The sequence below is a fragment of the Oncorhynchus mykiss genome, chromosome 9 (assembly GCF_057628025.1).
Source record: "Oncorhynchus mykiss isolate SJ-2025 chromosome 9, ASM5762802v1, whole genome shotgun sequence".
Classification (NCBI taxonomy): domain Eukaryota; kingdom Metazoa; phylum Chordata; class Actinopteri; order Salmoniformes; family Salmonidae; genus Oncorhynchus; species Oncorhynchus mykiss.
In genome coordinates this window covers 46,584,328-46,603,232 of record NC_143030.1, presented here as the reverse complement: position 1 = coordinate 46,603,232, position 18,905 = coordinate 46,584,328, and the positions used below count along the sequence as shown (strand labels likewise).

Here is an 18,905-nt window from a genome sequence, read left to right as displayed (position 1 = left end):
CAGCTGTGAAACTTCTCAAATAGCACATTCAACGAAGTATGAAAGGTATGAGTAATCGCAGTAGGTTCTGTGAAATAACTAACCTGAACCAAGCTTCTACTTCCTCTTCTGTGCTGTGCTCACCAACGGTATTCTCCGTCTCTCTCTCTCTCTCTCACACACACACACACACACACACACACACACACACACACACACACACACACACACACACACACACACACACACACACACACACACACACACACACACACACACACACACCCTGCAGGTGGCTGGTTGGCAGGTGGGCTTTGGCGTCATTGGGCGAGACACTGTAATCTGTCTGATCTAACTGGGAAAGACATGTATTTCACCGACTCATTTCTTTATTGAGAAATTGCATAAATTCCTTCTTCAGAAACCCGCGAGAGGAATCCCCTCTTTAAATCAGCCTGGCAGTCTCAATCATACAAGTAAGAAAGTGTTTGCTTTCATATTAATTATTATGGATATTACTTGACACGGGGAATTTCCTCAATAGAATACACTGGAAATGGGAGTACACAGCTGGGTTTATGAGATACAGGTGGATTTCTGAGAACATGAATAGGTGAAAAACTATCCACCCTTCCTCCCCTTTTCAAAACGGCACCACGTATCAATATATCTCATATTTTGTTTTATAGGTATAGTCCTTCACTGTAATCATATCCAAGTTCTCTATTGAATTCATATGTAAACTGAGTATAACACTGGACTTAAGAATTGTTTAAAAGCCTAATTTGTGTTTTAGTTCTACAACAAGGAATATCAAAGAGGAACAGGCATGGTGTGTGAAGGGGAATAAAGGAACATAATTATACAAGTGAGAATGAGAGAAGGGAAAATAGACGTTTTCCTTAACTTGTCCAGTGATTCTTTTTGTATTTTTTAGGGTCGCCATTTAGAAAGTTCGCATAGAAAATAGGTGCAACAAATGCCTGCTATTGTGCGTTTCGACTGAACGGTCGTGTCGATAAAAACAGTGGCCAACGTGATTTGCACTCCCGTAGATCTGAAAAAAATGAATGGTGAAACTTGCATCAAGTCAACTAGAAAAGCAAGACAAAGCAATTCAGGCAACTTTGAAACTCAAGATGTCCTGCAAGAAAAAACATTGTTATAGTTGAAAAATAGATTTAGCAAGCAGTATGCATTTAGAATTAACTATTTATAGTTACGTGATGAAATCACGTGCTCCAGGTACTTTCAAAAGGATTCGGCAATCATAAATCATTCGAAAAACACCGCTTCTATCTTTTGTCGCAATACAGTTTGACAAAAGAAAAATCCACCACGTAGAATGAAAAACATTATAACCCAGATTTTTGGGACAAGGCCAAGAACTACAGAAAGTAAAACGTGAGCAAGACTAAGACCAGGCAGAAGTAAAGATATCAAACCCGACATGAATGAATGAGTAATCAAATGAATTGGTGACATCATTAAACGTGCAGAGCCATGCCTGATCATTTAAAAAACTATAGGCTACCTAATATACACTCTTAAAAGTGCTTGATTATATACATTTACAGAAACAAAGACATTGCATTTTCCCCAAGCTTGTATTTCTCCAAAAACATATCACATATTCTGATCAACACCCTATTGGTTATTATGACAATGTAACCATCAAGCAATGCAAGCAGTGTTTGGTTGTTTTCTGCTTCTAGCTCTTATTTCACAAAAACACTTTCAAAACATGTAATGAATGTAGAATGCCCACAACTGGCAGGTCATTGCTGCGGGCTCAAATGACAGTAGAACATATTTGGGTGTACATTTGATGCGACTAGTTGGATAATTAAGGTACAGAAGTAGGATGGCGTGACAACTAGTATGCACATGCCCCTCTCTCTCATTATGCTGTCAGTGGAATAGCTACCGAAACCTGTTATTAGAGCCAATTCAATAGTATCTTCTATGTCAGCGTAATAATCTTGCTGTGTCTGAGGATATTGTTCAGAATTTCTAGCATTCATTCATCATTATGTGAATACCTACAGCAGACCAATATGACATCTGAATACTTAATAAAACAAACAAAATGAACTGAAGCAAATATGTGATACAAATGATTAAAGATTGCAACAACAAAAAAACAGTTACATGTATGCCTCACGTCACTTGTAGTGACAGCCAATGGAATTAAAGTAATTGGGTTACAATTCAAAACACACCCGCAAAGACTTTCTCATGCACACAAAGCCTCTACTGCGAAAAACAACTGTGCACATTTCAAAAGACAAAATATTGAAATCGTTTAATGGTATGTGAGAATCTGGACGTTTCCTTCAGATTCTGTATGTTCTATTTTGAACTCATTGTACGTCCCAAATTGCACTCTATTCACGCTTCACCCATGTAGACATTTTCAGTTGAGTGCCCCTTTCTGATGACCAACTTAAGCTGGAAGAGACGTAGAGATATTTTCAAATAGTGTAGAACACTGCAATGTGCCAATTTCCTCGAAATTATGAACATGGACAGATTCTGTATATTGTGCTAGTCAGGGTTACTAGTCACATGTCCAAAATTGTAATTGGTAACCACTTTTGGATTACCCAAACTCAGTAACGTAATCTGATTACTTTCCCTCTAAGAGGCATTAGAAGAGGACAAATTAATATTACCAATTGAATGAGATACACTACTGTTCAAAAGTTTGGGGTCACTTAGAAAGGTCCTTGTTTTTGAAAGAAAAGCACTTTTTTTTGTCCATTAAAATAACATCAAATTGATCAGAAATAGAGTGTAGACATCGTTAATGTTGTAAATGACTATTGTAGCTGGAAACATCTACAAACTGTAGGACTACAGAGGCCCATTTTTAGCATCCATCACTCCTGTGTTCCAATGGCATGATGTGTTAGCTAATCCAAGTTTATCATTTTAAAAGGCTTATTGATCTTCTTTAGACTAATTGAGTATCTGGAGCATCAGCATTTGGGTTCGATTACAGGCTCAAAATGGCCTGTAAGGGTATTTCTTCAAGTTGGATAATCTTTGGATGATGTCGACAGCAGTCACACCATTGGAAGACATAGCTTGGACTGTAGCCTATTAAAATCCTGTTCCTGCTCTTTTCCCACAATCCATCAAACGCATTGGTGTGTCATAGTGGTCTCTGACTTGTGGTCAGACTCGCTCAGATGGAAAAACGTAAACCTGCGCCTTTTTTCAATACGGATTTAAATGTCATTGAGAAAACAGAAAGGTGTCCGATTTTTGTTGTTGTTGTTGCAACAATCCTTTCTGAATTTAAAAGTAATTATCTAATTTGATTACAATATTTTTGCAATCTGTTACTCCCCAGCGCTGGTGCTAGTAATATGGTCACGCTATGCTCATTCAAATTAAATAAAATAAAAATTCAGATGTGTCAAATAAAACAAGTGTACACTTTACCGTGAAGTGCTTACTTACGAGCCCTTTCCCAACTATGCAGTTAAAAAGTACAAATAAATACAAATAAAATAGTACGAGGCTATAAACAGGCTATAGCCTGCACATTTTTTAGGGCCTTCCTCATTCAGAGTGTTACTTACACTATGTGTGGACACATTTATGTCAACAAATCAAAGTGGCTGAAGCCATGAGAGAAAGACAGTACTTGGCAGGCCGCAGGAATTCTGACACATGTAGGAAAACAAACCATGAAAACTAGAGGCTAAAAGGCTAGGTGAACTAAGCTTGAATTAAAAAAAAAAAAAAGCAGCAATAGTACCGTTTGTCCATCTTGAGACGCTGTAGCCAGTGAGACTGCTTCAAAATAGTCTGAATTAATCTAAGATAACTCAAGAAATACAGTACCAGTCAAAAGTTTGGACATCTACTCATTCAAGGGTTTTTCTTTATTTTTTAAAACTATTTTCTACATTGTATAATAATAGTAAAGACATCAAAACTATGAAATAACACATATGGAATCATGTTGTAAGCAAAAAAAGTGTTAAACAAATCAAAATCTATTTTATATGAGATTCTTCAAAGTAGCCTTGATGACAGCTTTGCGTTTTTGCTGAGGAAATCTTAATCACGCAATTTTAAATCTAACTCAGATGTTTGGTGCAGTACTTCTCAAGTGAAAAAATGTGCATGAATATGTTTTGTCTCTCATTGAAAGACAAATACTTCATTTATGAATCCCTACTGTTGACCAATCACCGATGAAGGGACTTTGGTTTGCCTCGAGAAAAATGTTTGTATTCACGAAAACAAAACATCAAAAATGCCATCGTAATATATGCACAAGCTGTTCCAAACTGTTTTGGATGGAAAGCATGCGGACGCCATAAGTCTGTCATCATAGCGGTCTCTCACACCCTCAGTCTGTCAGTTAGCCCATAAAGCTGGAAATTGCATAATTCAAACTTCTTTCAAAAACATGACTGTCTATCAATCTTAAAATAATCAAAGCTATGAGTTTATGGTCTAGAAGACGGTAGATACACACTGAATAGATACACACCATATTTGATAACATGGTCAATTTATACATGGATTTAATAGAAATCATTACGACGACATAAATACCTGTAGAAATATGTTCCCAACCTTCTGAAGTTCACTCGTCCCAACGGTCACTGTGGAGACAGACAGCATTCAATCGCAATGCCTTATTGCACATTGTTCATATTGTACTTCATCAGCACTTCTAACAGGCTGACTACACCGCTCACGTCGAATGCCCGAGCGTTGTAAAATGCATTTAGAAATCTGTTATTCCATTATTGCGCCAACGAGCGTCTGCGTTGCCAAGGGATAAAATAGAAATCATTCCTATTTCTGACGCAGATCGCACTGCAAGTCCTGCCTCTCCCATCTCCTCATTGGTTTATAGAAGCAGGTACCCACGTGCCATCTCCTCATTAGTTATACCCAGGTGGGTGACTGGAAGACGAACAAGGTCAGTGGCGGCATTGCACCTAATTTATGAAAGTTACCAATCGCATTATAGAGTCAAGAGAAGAAAAAGCCTGGAAGGAAGAGAGATGACTAGAAAATACTCAGTTGACCGTTTTATGTGTGGATTAATTGTCAGAGTAGAGGACCTTGTGCATTTCAGGTAAAATAACTCAATGTTTACATCCAGGATCAATTAGCTAGCAACAGCAAGCTAGCTAAATAGGACAAATTAGCTAGCAAGTGGAAGCTAGCTAGCTAAATTGCCATACATGTTTAATGCTTTTCGACCTGTCCCCAAATTAATATAATTGGTTCAGAGTTTGTTTTGATATTTTAACCTGCGTGTCGTGATCGCGTTTGGTGTGGGGGGACAAAATACATGTAGCAACGATGGTGCACGCGCGCAGCCGGTTTGGGTTTCGTGTAACTATCAAGAGACATGCATTTGAAAGTAAACACCATTAGCTTGGCTTCAGCCAAGTCTCCTAGATGCATGGATTACAGACATGCAAACAGCATGCCTGAGAAATATGTTGCATACGACTGCCTTCTCGTCTTGTGCACCAGAGGAACGTAATAGTCTACAATCCATGCTTCATGTAGATATGTTAGTGCCTCACATTTTAGTGCCCCACATTTTCACTCACACACAGTCAATGCTGCGGTCCCATTTATATACCATTTTATTCAACTGCACGACCAAGACACTATCCACTTTATAATTGTAAGACCTAAGACACTTTATATCTGTAAACGGTCATTCTTGACATAGCACATTCAGCTCTATTACTATGTTTACTATTACTATGCATACTACTTTCTCCAAAGATTTTCACTTTTTTTTAAACTTAAAAAAATACATAATTTGTACTGCACTGTTGAGGGCTTTTTCAGCATCATTTATACCTGCTGTAAACTGTACAGTGGCAAGAAAAAGTATGTGAACCCTTTGGAATTAGGGATGTACGATATAGTTGTTGAACATATCGGAATGGATGATATTAGCTAAAAATGCCAACATCGGTATCTGACCGATGTCTAGTTTAACGCTGATGTTAAAAACCGATGTCAAAACTGCGGTGCATACCGATATAGTGTAGGTACAGTTGAAGTCGGAAGACTACATGCACTTAGGTTGGAGTCATTAAAACTCATTTTTCAACCAGTCTATACATTTCTTGTTCACAAACTATAGTTTTGGCAAGTCGGTTAGGACATCTACTGTGTGCATGACACAAGTCATGTTTACAGACAGGTTTTTTCACTTATTCACAGTTTCACAATTCCAATTGGTCATAAGTTTACACACACTAAGTTGACTGTGCCTTTAAACAGCTTGGAAAATTCCAGAAAATGATATCATGGCTTTAGAAGCTTCTGATAGGCTAATTGACATAATTTGAGTCAATTGGAGGTTTACCTGTGGATGTATTTCAAGGCCTACCTTCAAACTCAATGCCTCTGCTTGACATAATGGGAAAATCAAAAGAAATCAGCCAAGACCTCAGAAAAAAAAAGTCTGGATCATCCTTGGGAGCAATTTCCAAACGCCTGAAGGTATCACGTTCATCTGTACAAACAATAGTACGCAAGTATAAACACCATGGGACCACGCAGCCATCATACCGCTCAGGAAGGAGACGCGTTCTGTCTCCTAGAGATTAACATACTTTGGTGCGAAAAGTGCAAATCAATCCCAGAACAGCAGCAAAGGACCTTGTGAAGATGCTGGAGGAAACAGGTACAAAAGAATCTATATCCACAGTAAAACGAGTCCTATATCAACATAACCTGAAAGGCCTCTCAGGAAGGAAGAAGCCACTGCTCCAAAACCGCCATAAAAAAGCCAGACTATGGTTTGCAACTGCACATGGGGACGAAGATTGTACTTTTTGGAGAAATGTCCTCTGGTCTGATGAAACAAAAACAGAACTGTTAGGCCATAATGACCTTCGCCATGTTTGGAGGAAAAAGAGGGAGGCTTGCTAGTTGAAGAACACCGTTTCAACCGTGAAGACACGGGGGTGGCAGCATCATGTTGTGGGGGTGCTTTGCTGCAGGAGGGACTGGTGCACTTCACAAAATAGATTGGATCATGAGGACGGAAAATTATGTAGATATATTGAAGCAACATCTCAAGACATCAGTCAGAAAGTTAAAACTTTGGTCTTCCAAATGGACAATGACCCCAAGCATACTTCCAAAGTTGTGGCAAAATGGCCTAAGGACAACAAAGTCAAGGTATTGGAGTGGCCATCACAAAGCCCTGACCTCAATCCTATAGAAAATGTGTGGGTAAAACTGAAAAAGCGTGTGCACGCAAGGAGGCCTACAAACCTGACTCAGTCCCGACCTCTGTCGGGAGGAATGGGCCAAAATTCACCCAACTTATAGTGGGAAGCTTATGGAAGGCTACCCAAAACGTTTGACCCAAGTTAAACAATTTAAAGGCAATGCTACCAAATACTAATTGAGTGTATGTAAATGTCTGACCCACTGGGAATGTGATGAAAGAAATAAAAGCTCAAATTATTCTCTCTACTATTATTCTGACATTTCACATTCTTAAAATAAAGTGGTGATCCTAACTGACCTAAAACAGGGAATTTTTACTTGTCAGGAATTGTGAAAAACTCAGATTTAAACTATTTGGCTAAGGTGTATCTAAACTTCCAACTTCAACTGTAAATACATTCTGTCACACCCTGACCATAGTTTGCTTTGTATGTTTCTATGTTTTGTTTGGTCAGGGTGTGATCTGAGTGGGCATTCTATGTTACATGTCTAGTTTGTCTATTTCTGTGTTTGGCCTGATATGGTTCTCAATCAGAGGCAGGTGTTAGTCATTGTCTCTGATTGGGAACCATATTTAGGTAGCCTGTTTGGTGTTGGGTTTTGTGGGTGATTGTTCCTGTCTCTGTTTTCACCAAATAGGCTGTTTAGGTTTTTGCACGTTTATTGTTTTGTTAGTCTATTCATGTATAGTTTCTTTATTAAAGAACCATGAATAATAACCACGCTGCGTTTTGGTCCGCCTCTCCTTCAACTCAAGAAAACCGTTACAACATTCATTATTTCTTACCAAAATGGGCGGCGGTTCGGGGTAAAGTATTAGGATTACTGTGAGCATAGTTACAATAGAGAGTGTCTCTCTTTCTTTTTCCCCTCCCTCTTTTGATAAACGGTCATATTATCGTTAGTCCACTAGGGACCTATTTTCATCGTATTAAGTTTCTAATCAATAACCTATACCGTGTGTGTGTATCCTGTTTTATCATTTAGTTAGTTAGTAAATAAACAATTAAGTCAATTTGTATGGAATGATCAGTAAAGCTTGGGTTTGTGCAGATACAAGGAGTATGCAACATTCAGAATTATGAGACCGATATGAGGTAATGATTAATAAATAAACTCTAGATTCTATATCGATAAGTCAATTAGGGAGAACTACTTCTTCCGCGGTGCCCCAAATCCTAATGAGTTAATTGTTACATGACTCCTTTAAATCACGTAACAATTAAACATAGTTGATTCGATACATAAGTCATCAGATTAATGAGTCACGTCACGACAGTAGTCATGGAGAGGCTGGGAATTGGGTAATTTATCTATTATACGCTGAACAAAAATATAAACACAGCATGTAAAGTGTTGGTTCCATGTTTCATGAGCTGAAATAAAAGATCCCAGAATTGTTCCAGATGCACAAAAAGCTTATTTCTCTCAACGGACAAGGCCACAATCAACAGCCTGATCAACTCTATACGAAAGAGGTGTCGCACTGCATGAGGCAAATGGTGATCACACCTGATACTGACTGGTTTCCTGATTTACATTTTTTTAAGGTGTCTGTGACCAACCGGTGCATATCTGTATTGTGAAATCCATAGTTTAGTGCCAAATGAATTTATTTCAATTGACTGATTTCCTTATATGAACTGTAACTAAAAATCTTTGAAATTGTTGCATATTGAATTCATATTTTTGTTCAGTATAAATGAGTGAAACACACACACACATATTATGCGATAAGGTGGGGAGGATCACAAAAGAGTGGACCATTCGCAAGGGAACTTCTATCCTAAGGTTATTTGTCTTACCACCAAACTTCCACTCCATGTCAACCAGCTGGTTGACCATAAGAGTCTGCCCTACAGCCAGCCTGGACAACACAGGGTAGTGGCTGCTCCACTGAAAATAATTATTCAATCAATTACATTTTTTCTCAATTCAATATCCAACATGGAGGATAGGATATTAAATGTTGTAACATACCTGTTGTGAAAAATGGGCTGCCTTGGCATCATTGAATCCTATCAATTAAAAGTTATGGTTAAAAGTTGTTTAATGATACTGTAAAGCTCAGTATCAATATGGACTGTGGAGACTGGAGTATTTGCAGCTTTTATAGTGTACATGGGGTTTATTACATATATATTACAACATACCTAAAGCCAGAAGGTCCTCTTAGACTTGGTCTGCCGTCAGATTTTTCTTCAGGGCACCTAGAATTTTTTTCTTCCAATCTTGGTTTTGAGTTAAAATAAACTACAACATGTACTTTGTCCATTTTAGGTTGCTGTAACCACATAATTAAATTGAACACATTTTACAGTTCATTCGGGAAGTCTTCATTTCCTTTGACTTTTTCTTATGTTACAGCCTATTTCGAAAATGTATTGAATGGCATTTTCCCTCAATCTTCACACAATACCCCATAATGACAAAGTAAAAACAGGTTTTCAGAAATTTTTAGAAATGTATAAAAAATGTTTTGTTAAAATATCACATTTAGTATTCAGACCCTCTACTCAATACTTTGTTGAAGCACCTTTGGCCACGATTACAGCCTCGATGCTACAAGCTTGGCACGCCTGTATTTGGGGAGTTTCTTCCATTCTTCTCTGCAGATCCCCTCAAGCCCTCTCAGGTTGGTTGGGAGCGTCGATGCACAGCTATTTTTAGATCTCTCCAAAGATGTTCGATCAGGTTCATGTCCAGGCTCTGGCTGGGCCACTCTAGGACATTCAGAGAATTGTCGCGATGCCATTCCTGCGTTGTCTTGGCTGTGTGCTTAGGGTCGTTGTCCTGTTGGAAGGTGAACCTTAGCCCCAGTCTGAGGTCCTGAGCTCTCTGGAGCAGGTTTTCATCAAGGATCTCTCTGTACTTTTCTCTGTTGATCTTTCCCCTCAATCCTGACTAGCCTCCCAGTCCCTGCTGCTAAAAAACATCCCCACAGCATGATGCTGCCCCCACCATGCTTCACCGTAGGGATGGTGCCAGGTTTCCTCCAGACGTGACGCTTGGCATTCAGGCCAAAGAGTTCAATCTTGGTTTCATCAGACCAGAGAATTTTGTCTCTCATGGTCTGAGAGTGCTTTAGGTGCCTTTTGGCAAAATCCAAGCTGGCTATCATGTGCATTTTACTGAGAGATGGTTGCCTTTCTGGAAGGTTCTCCCATCTCCACAGAGGAGCTCTGTCAGATGACCATCGGGTTCTTGGTCACCTCCCTGACCAAGGCCCTTCTCCCCCCATTGCTCAGTTTGGCTGGGAAGCAGCTCTAGGAAGAGTCTTGGTGGTTCCAAACTTCTTCCATTTAAGAATGATGGAGGCCACTGTGTTCTTGGGGACCTTCAATGCTGCAGAAATGTGTTGGTACCCTTCCCCAGATCTGTGCCTCGACACAATCCTGATTCTGAGCTCTACGGACAATTCCTTCGACCTCATGGCTTGGTTTTTGCTCCGACATGCACTGTTAACCATGGGACCTTATATAGACAAGTGCGTGCCTTTCCAAATCATGTCCAATCAATTGAATTTACCACAGGTGGACTCCAATTAAGTTGTAGAAACATCTCAAGGCTGATCAATGGAAACAGGATGAACCTGAGCTCAATTTAGAGTCTCATAGCAAAGGGACTTAATACTTATGTAAATAAGTTATTTCAGTTTTTTTATTTCATAAAAAATTGCAAAACTTTCTAAAAGTGATATACTAATTGATATACTAATATACTAAGATATGTGCTGGACTCTTTACCATATTTTGGTTTAGGTGTATTTCACGTTGTATACACAAGTTATTCCTAAATCTCTTTATTTGTGAGTGCTGTCTGTCAGTCTCACCATAGGGAAGCAGCATGAAACTCTTCATACGGTTTCTCAGAGGGCCTGCACTCATCCCATTCTCCTCTGCAAACTCACTCAGCTGCTGCAACGTGGTACCTGGCCGTCTGCAAATACACACCACAATGAATGAAGGAAACACAGTCAAGTGGCAGTCTGTTCACACGTCCAGCACACAATTAAGGATAAGATAATATATGTCTGTCCTCATGAGTGTGTTTACCTCTTTTGGCTCCAACAGGAAATTGAAAACAATCTCAGTCAGACTTGTAAATTGCTGCAGAGAAACAGTTTAAGAATACAGAGTTTATTGGTCTATTCAGTACATTGATTCATAGTTGCCATAGATCTACTTTGTTGTTAGGTAAGATGGGCCAGACCTCATATGAATCATATGACCGTACCTAGTCATGTGACCTGGGACGTGTATAGCCTAACTACACACATTTCGAAACATTGCATCATACTAAAAGCAGCATGTTTCGAAATCAGTTAGGCTTTATGTCAATTCGTAAGTACAAGCAAGCATGCAGCTAATATTTGCAGGGGTGTATTCATTGCGTTCACCCTTTAAGAACCACACGGAAGCAAAGAGAAAACGAGAGCTTCTATTGGACAAATTCAGGTAGGTCCCGCCCCGTTTCGTTCTGAAACGTTTTGCAACAGAATCGGACGAATGAATATACCCCTGCAGTGTTTACAGTTAACTTTTGCTCACTGTACTGAGTTCATGCTCAAAATGACAATTTCACGTTATCGAATGCTCACCTGCTCGTTGAATTTGTTAATGTTCAGAAAGTCATTGCTCACAGAATCTGGTAAAGTATCTTTAGTAAATTGAAGTTGCACAATTGTTGCTGTCAGCTAGTGCACTGATCAGCAAATTCAAAGTTAGTTTTCTTGCTATTCAACTCAACACGTTCCATACTTGTTTCTTCTATTGTATTATGGAGGTCCGCAAACAAACGTTAGAAGTGCATGCCGCCACCTACTAGATGGGGTGAAAACTGATCATAATAGCGGAAGGGGGAAAAACATACTCATAATATTCCAAAAGTAAACAAAATACAGTATATATAAAAAAATATATATATATTTTGCTCCTTAAGTCGGATTCAGATGTCCCATCAGATCCCCCAGGCTCAGGAGCCTGAGAGGGGGTACATCTTCATTCAGTATTCTCTACAAAGTTTTAGCCATGAAGTCTGGTTTGCCCAATGTGAATATAAATCCTGGTTTACTAATGCTATCTATTGGCCATTAAGAGGCATTGGCTCGATGACAGCTTTGCACACTTTTGGCATTCTCTCAATCAGCTTCATGAGGAATGCTTTTCCAACATATGCTGAGTACTTGTTGGCTGCTTTTCCTTCACTCTGCGGTCCAACTCATCCCAAACCATCTCTATTGGGTTGAGGTCGGGTGATTGTGGATGCCAGGTCATCTGATGCAGCACTCCGTCACTATCCTTGGTCAAATAGCACATACACAGCCTGGAGGTGTGTTTTGGGTCATTGTTCTGTTGAAAAACAAATTATAGTCCCACTAAGCACAAACCAGATGGGATGGTGTATTGCTGCAGAATGGTCTGGTAGCAATGCTGGTTAAGTGTGCCTTGAATTCTAAATAAATCACAGACAGTGTCAAGAGCAAAGCACCTTCTGCTCCATGCTTCATGGGGGGAAATACACATGCAGAGGTCATCCGTTCACCTACTCTGCGTCTCACAAAGACACGGCGGTTGGAACCAAAATTCAAAAATTTGGACTCATCAGACCAAAGGACAGATTTCCACCAGTCTAATGTCCATCGCTCGTGTTTCTTGGCCCAGGCAAGTCACTTCTTCTTATTGGTGTCCTTTTGTAGTGGTTTCTTTGCAGCAATTCAACCATGAAGGCCCAATTCACGCAGTCTCCTCTGAACAGTTGATGTTGAGATATGTCTGTTCCTTGAACTCTGAAGCATTTCTTTGGGTGCAGTTAACTCTAATGAACTTATCCTCTGCAGCAGAGGTAACTCTGGGTCTTCCTTTCCTACGGCTGCCCTCATGAGAGCCAATTTAATCACAGCGCTTGATGGTTTTTGTGACTGCACTTGAAGAAACTTTGCACTTGACTGACCATGTCTTAAAGTAATGATGGACTGTCGTTTCTCTTTTCTTATTTGAGCTGTTCTTGACATAATATGGACTTGGTCTTTTACCTGATAGGGCTATCTTCTGTATACCAACCCTACGTTGTCACAACACAACAGATTTGCTCAAACTCATGAAGAAGGAAAGAAAGATAATTTTGTACTCATTCATTATTATCCTGGACAAACGTATTCATTTGTATTTTCACAAAACTATATTTTCTCATGTCCTTTGTTTGAGCATAATTCCTTTTGGAGTTACCAATGAGGAGTTCATCAGCACAAGAGCAGGGAATACACGATAAGTGGAGGGACTCCCTTCCACTGGATTTGGAAACTCAAGAAGAAGGGATCTAATTCTGCACTAAACAGGACTCGAAACACCATACTAGTGTTTTCAATATTTTCCGTGTTAGTGCTCCCAGCCTCTTGCAAGGTGTTCCACAACTATTGATTAAGTGGTGTTTCAGAACACTTTAGGATGAATGTTTCAGCACACCTTAAATCGGTCTCATAACCCCTTACAACCCACGTGTTTCAAAACTCCAGCAAAGTTAGTTTTGTCTCCGTAACATTGGTGGCAGTTCAGTTGCCACTAGTTTTAGTGTTACAAAACACTTCATTATGACAGTGCAGAAGCAAGTAAAATAAATACAAGTGTGTCAAAATATAAAGGATTGTTTATGCTGAAACCCTCATATTAAACACCAATGGTATTCACAAGATTGATAGGTTATATTTAGTAGGATAATGTTTCACAGCTTTGTCATTCTATTTTTTTTATCTTAAAATCTTCTTATTTTACATGTGATAAGGCCACACAGGGGGCCAGCGATGACTACAGACACCTGTGACAGTCTGAAGTATCCAAAAATGCCACTAGATGTCTTGTGATAAATTACATAAAATCCTTGAAAGCTACCAAAACGCTGGTAGTTTATTTGTAAACTTCAAAGGTTGCCAGTAATATACCCTCCCATTGCAACCCTATCAATAATCAACTGCTCTGCCAATGGTCTAGTTAGTAAGTACCCCACTGGTCCTTGTTAGTAGAGTGCGTGTACGTGTAACCGAATGTCCACAATAACAATATATCCAAACATTTGAGGTTGTCACTGAAAAAGGATTGCCCATTCTATTAATTTACTGAAGTCTTATTAAATCCATTGGTATAACAACAAATGCATCATCATAACTGTGCCCATGTAGCCTATGTAATGTGCTTTGTTCACAAATTCAAGTTTGGTTTGCAGGTAGGATGAACAAAGCACATTACATAGGCTACAATACAAAACATAGGAACATGTAAGACAAATGTGCGCAATTTAAATGGGCTCAGTTATGATGATGCATTTGTTGTTATACCAATGGATTTAATAAGACTTCAGTAAATTAATAGAATGGGCAATCCTTTTTCAGTGACAACCTCAAATGTTTGGATATATTGTTATTGTGGACATTCGGTTGCACGTACACGCACTCTCCTAACAATGACCAGTGGGGTACTTACTAACTAGACCATTGGCAGAGCAGTTTATAAATGCTGTATAATGCAACGTAGGTCTATTAAGGGTTAACACTGGAAAAGGTAAATATATTTTTCATTCAGCTACAGCGTGATTCGAGACCCGGGAAAAGTTACGCCTGAATACTGTTGCAAAAAAAAAGGAGAAAAAAGATTGCAGCAGGCAAGCTTGAGGAGTAAAGAACTCGGTTTATATTCTCCGCCAGTGTAAAAAAAAGAAGAAGAAGGCGTGTGTAGGTTGAAGTAGGTAGAGTGTGGGCCAAGCAGTGAGAGAGGACCAATCAATTTCAACTGTTCCCCCTCTTTCTTTCCGAATGACAACCTCTGCAACAGGTAATTTTTTGTTGTACAGTTGCCCTTCTCGTGATAAGTGTTCAAGTAGCCTGGGCTGCTCTCTGCAAAACAGCACTCAGGAGATCAATTTACGCCACAGCAGCATGCTGCTTGAGACCGTAAGAATTCCTGCATGAGGTTTGACCACTTTCTTACTTTTACAGTCATTTGTTCGATTGGGAGTCATATTAATTCCCACTTTTTTTTGCTTAAAGACATGCCACACTTCGATGTAATTGATGCAACAAGGTTGCGCGGATGTATGATTATGAAAGTTGGAGACAAGGAAGGAAGGGAAAATATCCAACATATCTTCAAACATGGCAAATATAGGGCTGTTTACTGTGAAATGTACTATTTACTGTGAACTGTATTGTGTTCTGTATCGGAATGTTTAATATTGCAGTTTAAATTCACCGAGTTGATCTGGGTCGCGCAGTTAGTAGCCTGTACAGTTGGCAACAGACGTTGCGAGTGGAATCTAATGCATTTTTACGCGTGAGTAGGCTAGTTTGTGATTTTCAAGAAGACGGTGATTCATTTTTTTTTTGCGTGTCTTTGGACGTTTATCTAAACGTTGGTTCAACTTGAACTCGACTACCGAAGTGTTACATTGCATTGGCACAATTTCCTCAAAATAATTTCAAGTTCGATTGCGACGTTTTTCATACAAGCCAAGCGCATGTTTCCTAACTCCATGCCATGCCAGAGAGAGAGAGAGACATCGTTTTTTTAATGGTTTATTTGGAATAGTTGTTTTCTGTAACAATATGTGCCTTCATAATCATTGTATGTACTGGGCCAAATGGGCCTACATTGTAATGCGGAAACTTAATATAATAGGTCTATAACCCTAGCCTAGTCGTTTGAGTGTTACAGAATTCGTAAACTGTTGTGCACCTGCGTGGATTTTTATATCAAGTTTGCAGAGTCTTTGAAGTTGGGTCTTTATTCTCTGAGAGTTCACACGCATCAGCGCGAAAGTAATAGGATAATTGGCGTATTTGACTGTAGCCGACACCGCACCGTGTGAACCCGCTTGGGCCTGCTCAAGGCATGCCCACCGTAGTGGGATTTCCAAATATACATTTTTATTAACCACACATTCACGGATACCGTTTCTAATTAAGAACAAAAACTCGTTGCTTTGGCTTGGTTGTTCATCTCTCGAGAACTATACTTTGTGCTTAGTGGCGAGGGATGGCATGAACAATCTTCGGACCCCTCATACGCGATGCAGGCACACGTGTGAACACACTCATTTTAAAACATCCACATGTTTCATTTTTTTCTGCCCCAGTTTGAACTATTTGGAGTTTACAAATATAACAAATACTGTAGGCCTATAGTTTATTGCACACAGAATTTATGAATAGTACATTTAAAGGTAGGCTGCAGAATTGTAATGGCTGTTAGCGGTGACACCCCCTGTGGGTAAAAAAAAAAACCTTTCATGTTGTAGCCCTAATCTCTGACATTCAGGCTGCCGAAAGAACTTTGATGTGGCCCCTTATTGTCCCCCCACCCTCCCCTCCACCTCCTACCTTCACCCTCTCAGTCGCCATGGCTTTTGCCAGTGTTAACTTCACAATGTGGCTTTGCATTTCAATGTGTTTCTTAAGAAGCAGTAAAAACAAGAGGTTTGAAAGCTTGTTGAAAATGTATTTATTTAGAGACTAATCTTGAGTCATTTAGAGAGGATCATTAAGACTTTCCTTGGATGTGTGTGTGTGTGTGTGTGTGTGTGTGTGTGTGTGTGTGTGTGAGAGAGAGAGAGAGAGAGAGAGAGAGATAGCGTGCGTGTGTGAGTTTGTGTCCCCGAGTGTGTGTCCCCCGTAGTTTGCAGGATGCACCTGTGGCCCTGGCTGTTTCTGGTCTTGCGTATGGGCTTCTTCTTTTAATGTCTGGAATATTCATGCAAATGGGGATGTAGGTGTTGCATCGTAACACCTATGTGATCTTTCACTTCTTCTTTGGTTTATGGGGTGCTGCAGGGCTGACTTTTGAGCCCCTCCCGTTGATAATAACATTCAGCCAGTGGCTGAAATTATCTCTCTGAAATGATCTCTCAAACAAAACGACAGCAGTGCCCCAACACACAATTTCAATTTGGTAACCGCCTGATCACTAGGCACCAACCAGCCTTATCTGACCTCGCTCATTGCCCTCCAGCGGGGTCAAATCACTATCCTGCGAGACAAATTCCTCTCTCTCTCTGCAGAGGCATGTTTGACAATACTGTTGACCTGTTAGGTCCTTCCCGGCCTCTGTGTGTGTGTTTACTCCCGGGGAAGTGTATGGACATGTCTGGTCTGCTCCCGGGCCTCATTATGAGCCCATTGTGCTGTATCCAGTGATGTAGTGGTGAACAAAAAGGTGGGTACGCTGTAAACTTCAGTCAGGGGGCTAACGAGATAAGACGAACAACCACCGATATCAATGTTTTTTTGTAAACTGTTATTTGCATATTGATTGCATTTTAATGTAGGCCTATAGTAGTGTTGAGGGAATAGTGCTTTTTGAGTTCAGTTTGTTTTTTAAAGTTTTTTATTTTTTTTTACATTAAATGATTTTAGAGCTTTTTAATGGAAATTCCAAAGCCAAAAATAGTGAACATAGCATAGAAAAGGCTATATTATTGCATTGTCTCTGTCAGGTCATTGGGTAGACATCCGTAGAAAAATGTGTATATTTTTGTGTATATTACTTGAAATAAATCAAATGAGGCCCTAATCTATGGATTTCACGACTGGGCAGGGGTGCAGCCATGGGAGGGGGTGGAGGGCCAGGGGGAGCCAGGCCCAGTCAATCAGAATGAGTTTTACCCCACAAAAGGGCTTTATTACAGACAGAAATACTCCTCAGTTTCATCAGCTGTCCGGGTGGCTGGTCTCAGATGATCCAGCAGGTGAAGAAGCCAGATGTGGAGGTCCTGGGCTGGCGTGGTTACACGTGGTCTGCGGTTGTGAGGCCGGTTTGACGTACCTCCAAATTCTCAAAAATGATGTTGGAGGCGGCTTATGGTAGAGAAAGGAACATAAAATGATCTGGCAACAGCTCTGGTGGACATTCCTGCAGTAAGCATGCCAATTCCACGCTCTCTCAAAACTTGAGACGTGTGGCATTGTGTTGTGTGACAAAACTGCACATTTTAGAGTGGCCTTTCATTGTCCCCAGCACAAGGTGAACCTGTGTAATGATCATGCTGTTTAATCAGCATCTTGGTATGCCACACCTGTCAGCTGGATGGATCATTTTGGCAAAGGAGAAATGCACATAAACAGGGATGTAAACAAATTTGTGCACAACCTTTGGGCCCCGACCTTAAGTTTTGGAACCTCTGTACTGTCCTCTCTGCTTGCTTCCTATCTCTCTGTGTCTCCTCTGCCTCCTGCTGCATGCATTGCAGCCTTTCTCAAGCTCACCACAAACAATTTGGCTACCATGAAAAAAATTTCCAGGATTCTTGTTTTTTCTTTGTTTGGGAGATGTCTGAGTCACGGACCCATTAGCCTAGTCTGTCGGTGCCGTTGGTCTGCTGAGCCCAGCTCCGAGCTGGTGTAGTTTTTTTTTTTTGCAGGTGCTGCGACTCGCGAGAGGGCTGTTTGAGAGAGTGGGGAATGTGCTACTAACAAGGCAAATCCGCACACAAACCTAACAAACAAACAACTACTCATGATTCCACTCGTTCGCAAAGAGGCAGGCGCGATTACATCTCAAGAAGATCGACAATATAAGCGTTTTGAGCTTTGATCAAAACTGGGAACGTAATAATAAGTGGGTAAACGCTCATTAACAAAATAAAAAGGTGAGTAAACGCTGTTTCAGAAATAAAAAGCTGTGAAATGTTGTTTACGT

The 18,905-nt window shown here is 40.0% G+C and overlaps 1 protein-coding gene and 1 pseudogene across 4 annotated transcripts in view; one reads left to right on the top strand and one right to left on the bottom strand.

Annotated features, from left to right (window-relative positions):
• The first annotated feature begins 281 nt into the window (after positions 1-281).
• The window catches only part of LOC110532104 (DNA (cytosine-5)-methyltransferase 3B), a 64,918-nt gene continuing 46,294 nt past the window's right edge, over positions 282-18,905 (top strand). The window contains exon 1 of one of the 4 annotated variants that reach the window (XM_090184329.1): positions 282-455. The gene's annotated coding sequence lies outside the window, so the exon portion shown is untranslated. The other 3 variants (XM_090184328.1, XM_090184326.1, XM_090184327.1) reach the window with 3 other exon arrangements.
• Positions 1,706-16,612, bottom strand: LOC110531179 (COMM domain-containing protein 7-like; annotated as a pseudogene).